The sequence below is a fragment of the Erythrolamprus reginae genome, chromosome 2, assembly GCF_031021105.1.
Source record: "Erythrolamprus reginae isolate rEryReg1 chromosome 2, rEryReg1.hap1, whole genome shotgun sequence".
NCBI classification, from domain to species: domain Eukaryota; kingdom Metazoa; phylum Chordata; class Lepidosauria; order Squamata; family Dipsadidae; genus Erythrolamprus; species Erythrolamprus reginae.
Window position 1 is genome coordinate 101,459,237 of NC_091951.1, and position 17,554 is coordinate 101,476,790.

Here is a 17,554-nt window from a genome sequence, read left to right on the forward strand (position 1 = left end):
ATGAATAGCATAGCAATTCAATTAAGAAATAAAAATATTTTTTCATCATGGTATCGGTGGGGATTCATGTGTTGAAATATTTTCCCATGAAGCAATATCCCTGCATGCAGAAAATGTACACATCAGAAAAATCCCTTGTCCTGTGACATTTCCTTTTCATGTGCAAAACACATACTCACACATACTCAGCCTGGGGCTGATGGAAGGGGATCAGTAAGAGGGGAATTTTTCATCCCTGATTTTAAAAAATTGGTATAGATCCAATCATTCAATGAAGTGAACCTTATCGGCAATTTAAAGTGATACAGCTTTAGTGTGGAGTACTAAAATATGAATTTAACATTTGCTTCTGCCTTTCTGTAGTTTTATTTTATACAGTGATTCTTTTTCAAGTTATGTATATCCTTTTAGTTATATTTCTGCAGATGCTTATTTAAGTGTGAAATTTTACTGCTGCTGTGCTGTCAATGATTCAGATGCTTACAGAATTTACGCCTTTAGCTAAGCAGCAGATTTAAAGATATGTGGTGTTGCCTTCTTATCTCTTTCTTCCTTCTGCAGTAAAGTACAGAGTCAGCTTGTTAGAATATCAGAGACTTGGCACTTCTCATATATCAAAACTGCGGTGTTACATTTCAAAGAATGTGTACTATGTATCTATTTGTCATCTTGGATCATTATATTTTGTGAAGCAATTCTCTTTGCATTTTGAGGTGCCTGCTTGTTTATACATGTGCTCACACTACCTTTGAGCATAACATATAAAATCCTATGTAGTGTTGGGGCTCTTGCTCCCAGCTCTTTTGAATGCCAAACACCAGAGATGCCCTGTAAGACTTAACTTTAGATGTCTATGTAGATTCTCAGTCATCCAGGTCATGGTTGTCCCAAAGGTGCCTTTTCAAGAGGCAATTGGACTTTCTGTCTTTTCTTTAAAGATGTTTGGCTTCTCATCCAATAAGCTTCTTCAGCTCTAGACTGGATGATGGGGAATGCAACTTCTTGCAGACAGCTGGTCATTTTTGAATTAGCTTTAGAATTAGAATTACTAAAAAGGTTTGTTGGATCCTCTCCTGTTGTTGGCATTTCTTTAGGTGAGTTTTTAACCATGCTGCAGCATAGGTTTGCTACTTAATCTTTTCATATGGCTGACTGGAAGGAGGACATGGGACTTTAGATGGGAATTAAATCTGTATAGGCTAAATGTGTCACATGCATTACTGATTTCTCTTCTCCCCCTTTGTTCATTATTCTTAACTTTAGTCAGGAAGAAGGGAAACTTAGAAGTAACTCCAGTTATAGACTAGAATGAGCAAACATACAGTAGCAACTTTTTCTGTTTTGAGGGCCTTACTCTCAATCATAAGAGGACGAAGTGATAGAACTGGAGGATGCATCAAAATGAGAGAGAGTTCTGGCCTTAAAAGCCATTGTCTTGGAAGATGCAATATGTTTTGTCAACATCTCATGGTAGAGGAGGTTGTGTTTCTATCTCTATCTTCAAGGATTCCAGTCCAAAAGAATAACAGTTTTCTGTATACCTTTGGATTGAATGGCTGTTAGAGAAGGGTAGGTTCCTTGATCTGAACAGGGCTTTCTCAGTTGATCTGGATCCAGTCACGGATATGTATGTTTCAGTTTGGGGACAAAGTCTGATAGATTCTACAGCCTGAAACTTCCACATGGAGCTGTCCAAGGTACTGCTCAAATTTGTCCTTTGAAAGAACATGGAAATTAGAACATCTAAAGCTTTCTGTTGGGGTGGAGATCAAGGCCAATATTATGGGAATTTTAATCCCAACTCAGAAACTCAAAACCACCAAAATGCCTATTCTTATTTTATAGAGAAAAAAAGGTCTATCCGATTTGGAAATTCTGTTTCATCTTCAACTCTTTGTGCTTTAGAAGAATGCTGCCTAGCTGTCTAAACTTCTTTCCTTAGCATTCATCTTTGCCAAGCTAACTCAAGTAAGTAACTATATCCAAGGTCTGAAAAACTCGGGTAATCTAGGAAAAATTGGGTTCAGATATCTAATCTTCTTATTTTTGCAGTAACATGGTTGTATAGTATTATCTCTGGTGTTATTTGTAAATTTGCTTGATATAAATCAAGTCCTCACTGCAGCTCATCTAATACCCTCTGCAAAAGAGCAGTGCAAGCTTATGATTCAGCTCATTATTCCTGACTACAACCTATTTTGCTTGGGGATGATAGAAGGGGATCAATATGGGGGAAAATTTTCATTCCTGATTTTTAAAAAATCCATGCTAAATGATAAAATGGAATTGCTGTACATCACAAAGTCCAGGGTTGCAAGTGAATTCTGAGATGCAGTTACAGATCAAATTGGTTGTTTGAAGCAGTCATGGCCATAGCTCATATGCTGTGATCAACTTTTGCATTGCAATATCCAAACCACCAGCTACCATTAATTCATAGTATTCCAATTGGGCTACTTGTATATACTGGACAGGTCCCCCTATTTATTATCCTGTTTCCAATTCAGCTTTGTGAACCTGAGACAACCAAGGAATTTTATTTTAGTACCTGGATTGCAGCAATCTGGTCTGCTGTTAGTTAATTGTTTCTTATTTCAAAGAAATGAGAAGAAGAATCCTTCTTTATAACAGGTGTTGACGTTGAACACGATGAACAGTTCTGCAAGAGGAAAGTTGATGAGGCATAGGATTAAATGAGAAAAACCACATCCAATGACGTTCTATATAAGATGAAAATAATGAATTGAATAATTTTAAGAGAAAATAGAGCTCTTTGTGTTTTGTCTTTAATTTTCCATATACACAATGATTATTTTTTATAAACCTTCCTTTATATTCTTTTATATACCTTTTTTTTTACAGGAGCTCAAGGTCATGTACATAGTGTTCCCTCTTCCTGTTTAGTTCCACGGGAACAACTTAGGCTGGGCTGAGAAAAAATTCCTGGCTGAAAGTTATCCACTGAGGTTCTTTAACTATAGCATCACACTGACTCCTATTCAGGCATATGACCACAAATACATTCTTAAAATCTCTGCTTTATGGAGAATCAGGACAATTCCTTCTTAATCCATATTGACATTTTTAAAAATTCTAATTCTATTTATAGTTAAGCCCTGAAGAAAAGAAGAAATAGAGCGACTTTACATTTGCTGCTTTACATTATATTCAGTGTGAAAAATCAACAATTATTAAGTTATGTTATGTTACCCAATTGTTGCTTCTTTTTATAAGAAGTGCATATGATAATTTAACCTTGAATAAATGCTTTACTGGAAACCCAGAGCAAAGGCAGTATAACGGAGTTAATTTGATACAAAAAGTCTGCTATTTCCCATTTCATCTGATTAATAAAATCTTTTTTTTATTCAGCAAGGCTGTATTCAAGGATCATTTCATTAAAGTGTTTATATTAATCAAACACAACCCATACAGCATGTTCTGAAACTGTAGTGGACTCTATAATATGCATTTAATTTCAGATATCAAAGAATGTGATATCAGTAAATAATTTAGCCAGAAACAATTTTGAGAAATAGAATCAAGGAAAATATAATCTCATTAGGAAAGGTGAATAAAACAGTCAGGCCGAAGGCATTTTATTTGGACTCTTTGACCTGCCACAAATATATATATATATAATTTTATTATGCATTTTCTGTTGTGGGAAAATGGGAAGGGGGATAGAATGAGGTTGTTAGTATGTAGCCATAACACATTCCTTTCTAAAAAGTCATGGTCATCCTTTGTCTCTGAGTACCTGCACCTGCAGAGAAGAAGATGGGTGGGTTCTGCCAGCATGACACTTGAAGATTGGATAATCTGAAGAACTTGTGGGTGTGGGGACATGGGCTTGAACTTTCAACTGGATGGTGAAACCCTGGGGACTTCAGATGTCGGTTTCACCTGGGGACTTCAGATGTGTGTTAATAAATTGGATTTTTGAGGAATCTTCTGCCTCGGACTCTGATTTAGTTTTATATGTTATTTGGAACCCTGGCAAAAACATCTATTATCCACCCATGCTAACAACTTAACTCTTGCAAAATTTTAAAACTCTGAAAGTATAATATAGGTGATGGTCTGTTATAGTCTAAAAAGGAATCAAAAGAATGACTTAAATAATATCCTACTGTTATATATGGCATTGACTTATATACACATATTAAAAATAATTACCGTATTTTTCAGAATTTAAGCTGCACTCCCTCCCACAATGTGAGTGGAAATGTCTGTGTGTCTTACAGAGCAAATATTACGGCAGGGGGATGTGAAAGGGGTTTAGTGTCGCACCCGATCAGCTGTTCTAGGCGATGGGGATCACCATCACCACTGCCTATTGTTGTTGCTGCTGCCCATTCATGGCAATCAGCAGTAAATGGGCAATGGCTGGTGTTGAAGGAGCTGCGGCAGCAGTGAATGGGCCATGGAGACAGAGGCAGATTTTAAAAAAATGTTTTCTTACTGTAAAGCTAATGTGCATCTTATAGTCTGGAGCGACTTATAGTCTGAAAAATATGGTTATATACTTATTTATGACTAGATCGTATAAGTTCAATAGACTTGTACACAGAAATAGATCATAGATATTAAAAACCACAGCTGTGAAGTACTTCCAATTTAACTGACAAAAGGCACTTTAGAAGCCTCCCTTCACCAATGGTGCAGTTATGAGAAAAATATATAAGGTTGCTTTTAATGAGTGACAGAGGGGATCTGCACTTCTTTGCAAACCAAAGCATTTCTTCTTTGTACCAAAATACAGTGATGCCTCTACTTAAGAACTTAATTCATTCTGTAACCAGGTTCCTAAGTAGAAAAGTTTGTAAGTAGAAGCAATTTTTCCCACAGGAATCAATGTAAAAGCAAATAATGTGTGCAAACCCATTAGGAAAGAAATAAAAGTTCAGAATTTGGGTGGGAGGAGGAAGAGGAAAAAGAGGAGGAGGACAGTTGCTGCCGAGGGATGGTGAGGTGAGGGGAATAAAAAAAAATCCAAAACTTTAAGGCTTAAAAAAAACAGGACTCTGACGCAGCAAGGAGAAGCATGTGTCTCCCATATGCCTGATGCAAGGCTGCCTCCCATACACTGCACCAGAGAGAGAAACCCAGGCGGGTAAGAGGGGGGAACTTCCCGCTCCTTTGACTGAAAGACAGCTGCTGATGCTGCTACTACCTGCTTCCTCTTCCTTCCCATGCTGAAGGGCTCCCCTCTTCTCTCGCTCACTAGCTTTGTAGCCAGTGCCTTTCCTTCACTGTGGTGACTCCTTGGTTTGGCTGAAGCTGAATTGATTTGGCCATTGCAAAGCACCCCCTTTTGCCTTTCTACGCCCAGAGGCGCCAGGACGCAAACTCGCACCGGGTGTGTGGGAGGCAGCGTGAGGGAGTCACCACAGCAAAGTGGATTATTCTCTCTCCAAACACCCAGAGAAAGGAAAATGCTCCATTTGCTCTGGGCTGCCCAGAGCAAAGGGAGTGTTTCTTTTCTCTGGGCGCTGGCAGAGGTCTCCAAGCACCCAGAGAAAGGAAAATGCTTTGTTCACTCTGGACTGCCAAAGCCTCCTTAAGTGCCACCAAAAGGCTCCTCTGGCAGCCCAGAAATGCCGGAGATTGTCAGGGTTAAAGGGGGAATGGCAGGAAACTGGCCAGGCCTTCATGTTGCTCTCAAATTTTTCCGGGCTTGGGTTCTTAAGTAGACAATGATTCTTAAGAAGAGGCAAAATAAATCCTCAACACTCGGTTCTTATCTAGAAAAGTTCTTAAGTAGAGCGTTCTTAAGTAGAGGTACCACTGTATTTGACAGCCCTACTATAAAGGACTTGTAATTATTTAAGGAGATTTATAGCAAGCTCCTTGCAAATTTTAATTGGATTACTTTCATTGTCAATGTCATTATTAATATTAAATAAAGTAAATCATAAAATGTCATTTAAAATTAAAATAAAATAATAACATATAAGAGAATCAGTTTAGTGTAGTGGTTAAGGTACGAGACTAGACATTGGGAGACCATGAGTTTAGGTCATGCCTTAAACACAAAGCCAGCTGGGTGACCTTGAGCCGATAACTCTCTCTTGCCACCCTAGGGCAAACTATTTTGGAAATCTTGTCAAGAAAACTGCAGGGACTTGTTTAGGCAGTCAAAAACTGAGTCAAAGGCATGCATGTAAAAAGGGATGTAGAATATGAGAAAAGACACACTTTGAACTGAAACTAAATGAATGCTCAAAGGTGCTTTATAAAAAGAACTGAACAGAGTAGTGATCTACTAGAAATTCTGTTAGTTACTGTAGCACTGATTGATCTAAAGTTTGATGAGATAGACCAAAAGAAATTGTGATAGCAATGTCTCCAAGTACAAAAGAAAATGTAAAACTGGCATATCATAAACCAGTGATGACAAACCTTTTTTTCCTCGGGTGCCAAAAGAGCATGTATGAGCACTATCGCGCAGGCGCGAGTGCCCACACCCATAATTCAATTCCTGGGGATGGTGAAAACAGCTTCCCCTTCCCCATGGAGGTCCTCTAGAGATTGGAAATGACCTGTTTCCCAACTTCTGATGGGCCCAGTAGGCTTGTGTTTCACCCTCCCCAGGCTCCAAAGGTTGCTCTGAAGCCTGGAGAGGGTAAAAACGCCCCCCCCATCCACCCGTAGGCTCTCTGGAAGCCAAAAACACCCTCCCAGAACTTCTGTGTGAGCCAAAAACCAGCTGGCCAGCATACACATACATGTTGGAGCTGAGCTACGGCAATGGCTCGCGTGTCAGCAGACACGGCTCCACGTGCCACCTGTAACACCTGTGTCATAGGTTTGCCATCACTGTCATAGACCAAATACATTTGTAACAAGCAAAGAAAGAACCTGTTGTATCCAGCCTGATTCCTTTTCTGGTCCTTTTCTGGTCCTTAAGTATATACATTAGAGCAACTTTAGATGAAGTACTTGAATAGCTGATAGACTATGGGATGTCTCCTTATTCTTGTCATCAGGGGACTAATATCAGCAATGTATTTCCCATCAACTTCTGGTAGAAAGAAAAGAAATACAGAAGATGAAGTGTCTTCTAAGACTTCAGCTTTTGATGATGTTTCCCCCTCCTCATCTACAAGCCTGCAGTCTTGTCTACAACTGGAATGGCATATCCAACAAAAATCAGAATTTCTGCTTTATGTTATTTTGAACATAAATGTTAACATCTGCAACATGCTATACAGGAGTAGTAAAATGTGTGTTAGAAACATAGAAACATAGAAGACTGATGGCAGAAAAAGACCTCATGGTCCATCTAGTCTGCCCTAATACTATTTCCTGTATTTTATCTTACAATGGATATATGTTTATCCCAGGCATGTTTAAATTCGGTTACTGTGGATTTACCAACCACGTCTGCTGGAAGTTTGTTCCAAGGATCTACTACTCTTTCAGTAAAATAATATTTTCTCATGTTGCCTTTGATCTTTCCCCCAACTAACTTCAGATTGTATCCCCTTGTTCTTGTGTTCACTTTCCTATTAATTTAATTGAATTGTTCTTCTATACAACCCTTAAAGTCAATAATTGGCAATCTAACTTTATAATCTAGCTCACTTTGATCTACTAATTAGTGCCAGAATTTATAAAGGCCATAGCAGAGCAAGGAATAAAAGCAAAGAGAAGGTAGATATAATTTCCATTATCAGAAATGACTTTATTCAGTGCACTCTCTGTCCCTTCAGGCTTGCTGCCTAGCCCCTCTTTCTCACAGTGGACCTGGCAAATATCTTTTAAAATATAAATTTATCCATTTATTGGTTCAGTGGTTTGGCTAAAAATTCCAGCATTACTTGCTAAAACAAATGGCAAAAAGGGACATGATAAAATGTTTGAGAAAGAACAAAATTTATTTATTTATTATTTTCATTTACTTATTTTGTCAGGCATGTGTAAGAGAACTTGTGAAGAAGAAATGCAACTAGATCTTTAGTGATGTGTGTCCATGCACTGTACAGTATATTTGTCCTGTATGCTAGTCAAAGAAAGAGGGGGTGGGGGACAGTCATGCCAGCCAGCTCTTGCGGGCTTTTGCACCTTGCTGACTATTTTAACCCATTCTAGCATCATTTCTTGATCTTTCTTCCCTTTTCTGTTTAGACCAATTGTGACTTCTCTTTCGAAATGCATAGAAGGTGGTGGAGAGTGGCTTGAGTTATGAATTACATTACAGAGCTTCTCCTGATCAACAGAATCTTATGCAGGAAACCACATGGCTAATGAAAACACTTATTTTCTTTCATCTGGAAGCTCATCAGTAGGACATTTTACATCTTTCCTGGCAAAAGAAAGGAAATGACTTGAACCACACATTTCCAAAAGTGAGTAATTTCTTCCATTTAAAAAAAAAATGATAAAATGCCAATTTCTCATACAATTCAGACTTAGTTCACAATGTTGGTGCTGAGATACTTAATTTGCCATATAAGGAGAAAAAGGCTGGGTGAAGATGCACTGTATCTGAACAAATTATTTGGCCATGATCATTTCCCCTCTTTTGAATCCTTGTGCTAATGCAATGTTTCTTACTGATGGAGCTTAATATTCTCCCTGCCATTTTAACCCAATCGCAAAGAACTTCATTTCTGTTTACTAGATTGAATGGTAGAGAATATATTTCTTGGTTCAAGAAATATATTGGAATATCCACTACCAGCAAATAATGCATTTTTGGAGCTCTTTGTAGCATGGGATGAAGATTAACTACTCTGATGGCAATAAGAGTAAATAGTAGTAGTGGTAAACAGAAATAAAGATACAATTAAATTAGCATTTGAATGTCCATTGCACAGAATCTGAAAACTTTTAACTGAGGATATGAAAAGTGCAGCCAGTTCATACTACAGTGATCCCTCGATTATCGCGAGGGTTCCGTTCCAAGACCCTCGCGATAATCGATTTTTCGCGATGTAGGGTTGCGGAAGTAAAAACACCATCTGCGCATGTGTGCCCTTTTTCCATGGCCGCGCATGCGCAGATGGTGGAGTTTGCGTGGGTGGCGGGGAAACCCGGATCTTCGTCGGCTTGCTGCTGCTGCGGCCGCCCAGCAGCTGATCTGCTCGGCGGCAGCAGCGAGGAGCCGAATCGGGCTTTCCCCTTTGCGTGGGCGGCGGGGAAACTCCGATTCGGCTCCTCGCTGCTGCCGCCGAGCAGATCAGATGCTGGGCGGCCGCGGCAGCAGCGAGGAGCCGAATCGGGCTTTCCCCTTTGCGTGGGCGGCGGGGAAACCCCGATTCGGCTCCTCGCTGCTGCCGCCGAGCATATCAGATGCTGGGCGGCCGCGGCAGCAGCGAGGAGCCGAATCGGGCTTTCCCCTTTGCGTGGGCGGCGGGGAAACCCCGATTTGGCTCCTCGCTGCTGCCGCCGAGCAGATCAGATGCTGGGCGGCCGCAGCAGCAGCAAGGAGCCGAATCGGGCTTTCCCCTTTGCGTGGGCGGCGGGGAAACCCCGATTCGGCTCCTCTCTGCTGCCGCCGAGCAGATCAGATGCTGGGCGGCCGCGGCAGCAGCGAGCAGACGAAGATCGGGGTTTCCCCGCCGCCCACGCAAAGGGGAAACCCCGGCTCCTCGCTGATGCCCCCGCTCACCCGCCCGCCCGCCCGCCAGCAAGAGGGGGAGAGATAGAGAAAGAGAGAGAAGGAAAGAAAGAGATGAGAGAGGGAGGAAGAGAGTGTGAGAGAGGAAGAAGCAAGATAGAGAAAGAGAGAGAGAAAGAAAGATGAGAAAGGAAGGAAGAGAGTGACGTCATCGGGTGGGAAAAATCGCGATATAGCGTTTCGCGAAGATCGAGATCGCGAAACTCGAGGGATCACTGTATACTATACTATACTATAAAGGGAACACTGAAATAACACATCCTACATCTGAATGAATGAAATATTCTAATTGAATACTTTGTTCTGTACAAAGTGGAATGTGCACAACAGCATGTGAAATTGATTGTCAATCAGTGTTGCTTACTAAGTGGACATTTTGATTTCACACAAGTTTGATTTAATTGGAGTTATATTGTGTTGTTTAAGTGTTCCCTTTATTTTTTTGAGCAGTGTATATCTACATAATTCAGCATTCAACTCAACACACTGAGGTAGGAAGATCAAAGGACAATCTGAGAAAATTGACTTCCGTATAGAAGACACTTTGTGTGAATGTGGAGAAGAACAATCCATCTCACTTATGCTATGGTGCATACAATGTCCTTCAGCATGTATGGAGGAAGAGGTCACGCTGGCAAGAGAAAATGCTATTAATGTGGCTCAATACTCAACAGTTCTGTAGTAAAGCTGCTTGCTGCTGTGAAAGTAAAACTGAAAGTGGGGCTCCTCTCCTCTGCTTGTGTTTTGCATTTGGAACAGATTTATTTTCAGGTGAGGAGGGGGGATAGAACTCCTTAGCATCTGAGCGTGTTAATATAGGAAATTTATTATTTATTAATTAGATTTGTATGCCACCCCTCTCCGAGGACTCTGTAGTACTGTAGTAAAGCTGTAGTATATCTAATGCATACTAATGCTCTGATGATCATTTAAAAAAATCTTTTCTTAGCGAGCACCTTGAAGGCAAGAGGAAAATATATGGCAAATTTCAAGTTTGTAGGCTTTACGGTTTTGGAGATTTTGTGATGATGCATGGGTAGCGTTTCACTTTTGTATAGATAGATAGACCAGATGCCTGGATGGTTGTCATAACTTCTTATCTTCTTTTTCTTCATAGCATTCATCAAACAGCACATCCAAGTAAACAAAATAAAATGCAGCACCTTTTTTTGGCTTTCTGTTTCAATGTGAAAAGCAAATTTGTCATATATGTAGAAGAAGGGGTTAGATGTAAAGTAAATTATCAATGAGCAAGAAAGAACTCTGAAGGGAGCTACAGATTGCCACTAATTCAACCCATGCATTTGCAATCTATAAATTCCACCCATAAATTGACATCACTCCACTTTGACCCTATAATCATACAAAAATTCCTCTCCCACACTGTTGTTTGATCTTCTGCTTTCAGCATTTTAAGGATTTACTTATTACAGCATTTATTAGTAGGGACTTTGATAACCCAAAGCTCTCTGGATTTGTGAACCTTCAATTTCGATAATTTCTGGACAGCAATGTTATAACCTGTATTGTCTGTGGATTATTGGAATTGGTCCAAGAAAGAGAGTTAAATAGCCACTGACAGTGTTTATGGAAGAGGTGATACCACTACTAGCTCCCTAACCTAATTACATTCAGACAACTAATCAAATTCCTAGCAGGCAGAGAGATGGGAATGCCTTAATAAACATCATAGTTCCCAACAGATTGATTCAGCAACCTGAAAACAAACACACCAGGACTTGTACTGGATTCCCTTTCTCTAAGACTAACATGGTAATAAAGAGAAGCCAGATGTTGCTGATGCAAAGTCTTTTAGACAGATGTGATTCTGAATTTAATATTAGCAGACTGCCCCAAGATGGTAGAAATGAAGATATTTCAACAAAAAGACTCAGGGTTTTTGCAAAGTCAAAAGATGTTTAACCAGATCTATCCTGGTGCTTGCCTTAGCATTACATGGAAAACTACATACCCTGTTTCCACGAAAATAAGACAGCATCTTATATTAATTTTTGCTCCCAAAGATGTGCTACGTCTTATTTTCAGGGGATGTCTTATTTTTTTTCAATGAAGAAGAATTCACATTTATTGCTGAACAAAAAAATGAACATTTATTATATATTGTACAGTAATTGTCATCAAAAACCAGCATAACCAGACAAACTGTGAATCCTATCAAGAATTTCTTACTACTACCGTACCATTATTTCCATGTACAACAATTATACTTTCTCCAAATATATGTTATATATGTTCTGTTTGGGAATGCTGCAAAATGAAACCTCTCCTACATCTTACTTTCGGGGGATGCCTTATATCAGGCAATTCTACAAAACCTCTCCTATGTCTTACTTTCGGGGGTGACTTATTTTCAGGGAAACAGGGTACACCTGCTCTTTCCTGGTGTGTACCAGACATATTGGAATTGTATTTCCAAGATTCCCAGTCAGTATATGGAAGATTCGGGCTTATGGAGACTTGCACACATTTGAAGAGCAGCATTGGCAGTGGGGTTGGCAATGAACATGTTCATGGAAAGAGAGTCCATCTTCTGGCAGCCTTTTACTGTTCCTGGTGTCAATTCAACATTATGTCTAAAACTTGCTGTTTGCAAGAACTCAAAATTCCTGTCAGAATTGATTGCATCATTTCGGTTACATGCTGTGTAATAGGCAAAGCACTGAATGGATTTCTCAGTCTGTTTGTGTTTTTGAATAACCCATTCCTCTGCACATTCCTCACTCTGTTCCAAGTCTGATTTACAACCCTTTCAGGGATTTTGCGTATTCTTTTCATGCAAACATTTTCAGATATGGAAGTATTGATACTCATGTGGCATTAACTTGGTTTAAACAAGGTTCCAATTGCCATCATTAAAAATCAAATTGCCCTCTTGTGGGGTGTTAGCCCCACATTGGGAACCAGTGATCTAGAGGAAAGTGTGCAGGTGAGGAAAACCACATATTACATATCTCTGTTATTGATTAAAGCTTTTTTTAAGGCTTCAGGACCAGTGTTGGAAAAAAAAGCAAAGTAGTTTTGAGTTCCATTAATTTTAATGTTGATTTTTTAAAAAAAGTAGACGCTCCATGTGTCAGGTTGACCCAGAAGCCTGAAAAAAAGACCAGTGAGTACTTTTCTGACAAGTAGAAAGGTGCTTGCTCTCACCTATACAAAATTTAAAACAATTCTTCCAAATCATATTAATTAAATATGCAGTTTATTGCAGTATTTGTTTAAGTTCTAGAATCATTTCTTTTCTGAACAATAAGTTCTATAAGTACTAATACAGATGCTTAATGAAAAAAGTATTAAAATTTAATGTTACTTTTCCACAGAATTTTGTAAGTAAGATGTCTCTTCAAATGATAAAATATATGGCAAGTCTTTTAAGAAAAAACAAATTCGTACATTATTTTAAGGCATATGATAATATGCATTTCTTGGGCCTAAGTTTGAACAGTTTAATAATGGATTCATTAGCCCCCTGCCTTCAAGCCAAGGGTGGTTTCTAGAGCAACTGGAGAAGCCTACAGATGAATTCCGAAGAAACTAATAAATCCCTAATGAATCCGAGAAAATCCACTTCATTTCGTAGAATTTTGCAAATACTAGGATGGAAGAAAAATCTTCAAACATCTATTACAATAGATATGGGAGTCTATATAAATCAATATAGTAAGAGTTACTCTGTGACTGAGATGGACAGCATCTAAATTTGACAAATAAATAAAATCTTAAGCATAAAACTTATCAGGAAAGACTTAATCAACTCAATCTGTATAGTCTGGAGGATAGAAGGAAAAGCGGGGAGATGATAGAAACATTTAAATATGTTAATGGGCTAAATAAGGTTCAGGAGGGAAGTGTTTTTAATAAGAAAGTGAAAACAAGAACAAGGGGGCACAATCCGAGGTTAGTTGGGGGAAAGATCAGAAGCAACCTGAGAAAATATTATTTTACTGACAGAGTAGTAGATGCTTGGAACAAACTTCCAGCAGACATGGTTGGTAAATCCACAGTAACTGAATTTAAACATGCCTGGGATAAACATATATCCATCCTAAGATAAAATACAGGAAGGGCAGATAAGGGCAGACTAGATGGACCATGAGGTCTTTTTCTGCCGTCAATCTTCTATGTTTCTATGTTTTTAAATCTGAAAAAAATGTCATACAAAAGAAGACTAGGAAATTTGCTCTTTCATCTCAAATCACAGGATGTGGAATTCAAACTACAGGAAGGCAGATTCCAGCTGAAAATTAGAAAAACATTCTCAATAAGAAGAGCAAGGTCAGGGGATTGAAAAAATCAAGATGTTGGCCATGGCCCTAAAGATAAAGCCAGCCAGCCAGCCACCCTTTACATACATTGCACATATGGCATTTATGAAAAAGCATTGAGTTTCACCGTCTAATTTCAGCTGCTTTTTTGACTTTTTTTTGACATTATTGATTTTTGTAAGATCATTTTGACAGTAGTGTAAAGTAGCTAGGAATGTGGTTGGCTCTATGTATAAATATATGGTTTATAAATACCAATACAAGAGTTACTTTGATCATTTTGAAGGAGAAAACTGGAGAAAACCCAGGAAACCGTGAGAATTATTTTTCTGAATTCAATTGTTGTTCTGATATTGAAGAAAGGTTCTCCCTCCCTCCCTCCCTCCCCCTCTCCCTTCCTTCCTTCCTTCCTTCCTTTCTTTTTCGCATCTTCTGCCGCACGAATCCCAGCGACCGAATAGGTCCCACAGAGTGGGCCTTCTCCGGGTCCTGTCAACTAAACAATGTCGGTTGGCGGGCCCCAGGGGAAGAGCCTTCTCTGTGGCGGCCCCGACTCTCTGGAACCAACTCCCCCCAGAGATTAGAACTGCCCCTACTCTCCCTGCCTTCCGTAAACTCCTTAAAACCCACTTTTGCCGTCAGGCATGGGGAAACTGAAACACCTCCCCCGGGCATGTACAATTTATGCATGGTATGTTTGCGTGTGTGTTTGTTAGTAAATGGGGTTCTTTTTAAATCTTCTTAAATATTTTAAATTTATTTGGATTTGTCATGAATTTCTGTGTCTTGCTGTGTGTCGCCCCGAGTCTGCGGAGAGGGGCAGCATACAAATCTAAATAATAAATAAATAAATAAATAATAAATCTTTGCCTATCACTATTATATTTTCCTTTATTTCCCTCCTCCATCTAAGACCGATCATCCTACTTTTTCTTTCCAGGCTCATCTCTTTTCCTACCTTGGGATTTCAGAAACTGAAAATATCGACAACAACAACAGAGTTGGAGGTTTTCTAGTCCAACCCCCTGCTTAGGCAGAAAGCCCTACACTACTTCAGACAGATGGTTATCCAACATCTTCTTAAAAATTTCCAGTATTGGAGTATTCACAACTTCTGGAGATAAGCTGTTCCCCTGATTAATTGTTTTAACTGTCAGGAAATGTCTCCTAAGTTACTTCTCTCCTTGTTTAGTTTCCACCCATTGCTTCTTGTTCTATCCTCAGGTGCTTTGGAGAATAGGTTGACTCCTTCTTCTTTGTGGCAACCCCTGAGATATTGGAACACTGCTATCATGTCTCCCCTGGTCCTTCTTTTCATTAAACTAGCCATGCCCAGTTCCTGCAACCGTTCTTCATGTTTTAGCCTCCAGTCCTCTAATTATCTTTGTTGCTCTTCTCTGCCCTCTTTCTAGAGTTTCAACTAGCATGGAGGATATAAACTCTCTATTCCTGCTCCTAACTTTAGTTTGCTCAGATTAATGGAAGTGTAGGTGCTGCTGCTTCTGTTACTCTTAAATAAAAGCAGCAAGTCATCACTGAGATCCAAAGAAGCCTAAAGAGAGTTGCTTTAACAAGAGAAAGTCCTGCTGAGCTGCTGACTGAAGTTGGCTTTTTTCTTCCCAAACACTCCACAGCAGAATTTACACTTCTGAAAAGGCTTTGTGCTGTTGAAGTAACTGGTCAGTGAATAAAGAAAAGAGAGCAGAAAAAAACTCATTTGAAAAGCACCCTTTGCACTGGGAAATATGCTATTGTTGTTGAACTGATCAAGCAGTGGAATGGGATTTAGGGGAAAATATCTTTTACCCCTATTGTCGGGAGGCACTCTAAGTGGCTGTAGCAATAAAGGAGGGAGAAATAGATAGATGCAGCACATTTTATCTTTCCAATTACTGGAGAGATTACTCCATGGCTTAAATTTTACAGCCATTTTCTTTAAGTGCTTGTGAAAAGGTCAGTGTCTAAGGTCATGTTAAAAAAAAGAAAGTAAACTGCACAATTTAAGAAACTGTGAACTGCTAAAATTGCTAGGAGAGGGAGAATAAGATGCTGGTTTTGAACCGAGTTGGGAAAAGGTATAATTTTATTGAATAATCAAACTCCAGTTCAGATAAAGGTACTCCATTGATAACAGAGGGATCATCTAACTCAATACTTTTCAGCGAGGCCTCAGATGCTTTATGAATGTTTATAAGTAAGAGTTATAAGTTTTCTCCTTAGTACTGATCAGACTGAAGTTCTATTTGCAACTACCTTTTATTTCATTGAGGATCGTGGTTTTGTGTGTCTCTTTCATTATGAAGCTTTCAACATGTTCTCCAACAGAAAGGGCATGGCTTACTTGAAAACTCTACTCAGAGTTGCTTGAGCCATGAGCTGGGCAACAAATAAATTTGATAGATGATAGATAGATAGATAGATAGATAGACAGACAGACAGACAGACAGACAGACAGACAGACAGACAGACAGACAGACAGACAAACAAACCATGATGGGAAATTGTTTTCTAGGCCCCCTTCTGAATCATAGCTCTTCATAATTATTATTATTATTATTTATTATTTCTTAGATTTGTATGCCGCTCCTCTCCGTAGACTAACAACAATGATAAAAACAGCATGTAACAATCCAATCCAATACTAAAATAACTAAAAAAAACCTTATTATAAAAACCAAGCATACATACAGACATACCATGCGTAAATTGTAAAGGCCTAGGGGGAAAGAATATCTCAGTTCCCCCATGCATGACGGCAGAGGTGGGTTTTAAAAAGTTTATGAAAGGCAAGGAGGGTGGGGGCAATTCTAATCTCTGGGGGGAGTTGGTTCCAAATGGCTGGGGCCACCACAGAGAAGGCTCTTTCCCTGGGTCCCGCCAAACGACATTGTTTAGTTGATGGGACCCAGAGAAGGCCCACTCTATGGGACCTAACTGGTCATTGGGATTTGTGCAGCAGAAGGTGGTCCCTGAGATAATCTGGTCCGGTGCCATGAAGGGCTTTATAGGTCATAACCAACACTTTGAATTGTGACCGGAAACTGATCGGCAACCAATGCAGACTGTGGAGTGTTGGTGTAACATGGGCATATTTGGGGAAGCCCATGACTGCTCTCGCAGCTGCATTCTGCACGATCTGAAGTTTCCGAACACTTTTCAAAGGTAGCCCCATGTAGAGAGCATTGCAGTAGTCGAGCCTCGAGGTGATGAGGGCATGAGTGACAGTGAGCAGTGACTCCTGGTCCAAATAGGGCCGCAATTGGTGCACCAGGCAAACCTGGGGAAACGCCCCCTTCACCACAGCTGAAAGATGTTTCTCTAATGTGAGCTGTGGATCGAGTAGGACGCCCAAGTTGCAAACCCTCTCTGAGGGGGTCAATGACTCCCCCCCCCCAGGGTGATGGACAGACAGATAGAATTGTCCTTGGGAGGCAAAATCCACAGCCACTCCGTCTTATCAGGGTTGAGCTTGAGTCTGTTGACACCCATCCAGGCCCCAACAGCCTCCAGGCACCGGCACATCACTTCCACTGCTTCGCTGACTGGACAAGGGGTGGAGATGTAGAGCTGAATCATAGGCATCCCCTTCCTATAACTGAGTGAATGAGTGATCTGAATATTTTGGCCGGCTAGTAGTATCTAA